We start from the raw sequence: 2511 nt of genomic DNA, 5'->3' as shown, positions 1-2511 counted from the left end.
GATTATGAAAATCGCGATAAGGGCGTGACCAAAGGGATGAACGTGTCTAGACACGCTTCTACGCAATAGCCCCCTGGGGGGAAGGAGGGGGGACATACCTGCACGTGCACGTCCATTTCCTGGAAAAAAGGGGGGAGGGAGCGTGGGAAATTCCCCAATACTGGCCACTTACTACTATGGTGCTCCAGATGGTCGCCGACGAGAAAGAGACAAAGAAGCAATCGAGCGTCGTACGCGCAGACCGGGACAAAAATGGTTCGACTAGCTATTCTCCCAGAGAGCTACCCGGACAAGAAAATCTCACCGGAGGAGATGAAAGGCATGAAGGAACTAGTGAATTCCGAGATCCTACTCTTACCAAAAGGAACCAAAGCCCCGACCTTCGAGGTCATGCGGGAAAGAGAAGGGACGGTAATTTTTTGGCTGCTCCGCTGAAGAGACGGGAGTAGGCAGACTATACCGGTTTTGGATATAGGGATCTGATAATGGGTGCGGGGCAAGCGAGCCTGCGGGGGAGAATAATGTCGGTTTCAGCTGGGCCTTCGGTCGGTAATAGCGAGTTCTACTTTGCAGATTTGGGATGGTAATGGTTGGGGTCAAATTTTTGGGTCAGATTTTTAGGGGGGCGGGAGGCGGTCAACCACTATGTGATGTTGAGTATCTGCCGTCTGATGTCTGATGTATAATATCAACCATGTGATGTCTTAAATCCGATTTTGGATGTCTAATATTTTATATCTTATAGTTGACCATGATTTCTTCCAATGATTTTCAAATCCAGCTCCAATGATTTTTCAAATGATCTGTTGGTGATGGGCTTTTCTCTTTTATGCAACCTCAATAACCATTATCATTAATTTATGATTTTGAAATTTTTTCTTAAAATTGATCGTGACATGAAACTAATAAGAAAGATGAATATTTCTTTTATTTTTATCAAATATGAGGAGTCATTTTTCAAACTCCAGACTTCTCTCTCTCATTGAGATCGAAGCGCGAGCTGATGCACACTCACGTGGCTGCTGCGCGTGTTTGCCGGTAAGCACGTACGCATCGTATCACCATAAGACTCAGCCTCTTCAATGTGTGGTGTTGAAGTGGAGTAAATATACCTATTCCATGGATCGAAAAGATGATATGATATAACATGAGAAGTACAATAATTGGAAATGGAAATTTTTTACATTGAATGGTGATCTAAGGTTTGTAAAAAATAACATGAGAAAATTTTTTAAGTGTGTAAATATATTTTGTGACCTTGGCCGCGGAATTAAAATATAATAATTCCCGGCGAGGGCACGATATTGAGGAATTAATAATATTCTGAAAAATTAGGGAAACTTCCTTATAACTTACGGGAGGACCTGAAATAATAAGAGCGAGGGGGGTTCTCAATAATTACTCGGGGGGATTTATAAATTGACTGTATTCTAATCGCATTACAACATATTAACATGAAAAATAATCCGGGCCTTTTGACTAATAACTGATTAACTCGAGGGTAGGGGGTACGGCCAACTCACTTGCGGCTACGCGAAATATGATATAATAAACAGAAGTGGTGACTCTAACTCTGGAAAAAGTGGGAGATGTGAGGTGGCCGACTGAAATGGTAATAATTAATAGGAGGCTTAATTTACAACTAAAATGAATTTACTGGAGTCTCGCCGTTGGCGGGGGGGGGGGGGGGGGGGGGGCAATGCAATATGGGGCAGGGAAATTCGTTGGGGCAGGTAATTAAAAATGGGGCACTCACGGTGAATAATGTCCTCAGAATTCTCTCCGTTTTCCTCTGGGCTTTTGCCTTCTTCCTTCCTTCTCCCTCTCTGTGTTCTCCGTGTATCCTCTTCATACCTTTTCTCTGCACACAAGTCTCTCTTTCTTGTCTCACAGTTTCCGTTTTTCACACCGTCTCCTCCTCTCACTCAGTTCCCTCTTCTCTCACAGTTCTCTCTATAGTTTTTCCACACTAGTTCCTCTTCTCACAATAGTTCTCACACCAATGTCTCTCGACAGGGTCTATTCACAGGGTCCTTTAACAAGGTCTCTTCACAGGGTCTTTTAACAGGGTCTCTTCACTGGGTCACTTCGGGGCAACTCTCTTACTCGTGGGGCAGCTGTGGCACGAGTGATAGCTACCAATCATTTTCACTTTTTCTTTCCTGATTTTTGGGAGGGTCATCGGGTATCCTTCTTCTTCTCATCTGGGGGGCTCGTACGGGGGATGTCTTTTTCTTCCGGGGTCACGTGGGATCCTCTTCCTTGATGCGTGAGTGCCAGCGGGAGGGAAAACGGGGACGGGGGTTAGGAGTATCTGGGGATGGGTTGCCCAACGGCGGCAAAAAAGATTACTTAAACCTAACTTAACCTATCAAAGTAACGTGTATTAATTAGGTGGAAGGGGAGGGGGGGGGGGGCGCAAATTCTGCCTCGTCACAGAGTCCCGGGGGTAGTGCATACATGGGGTTTACACAACCCCTCGCTCGAGGGATGTCTCTTTCCTCCGGGGTC

The sequence above is a fragment of the Fopius arisanus genome, unplaced genomic scaffold, assembly GCF_000806365.1.
Source record: "Fopius arisanus strain USDA-PBARC FA_bdor unplaced genomic scaffold, ASM80636v1 scaffold00162, whole genome shotgun sequence".
NCBI classification, from domain to species: domain Eukaryota; kingdom Metazoa; phylum Arthropoda; class Insecta; order Hymenoptera; family Braconidae; genus Fopius; species Fopius arisanus.
This window is presented reverse-complemented; position numbering follows the sequence as displayed.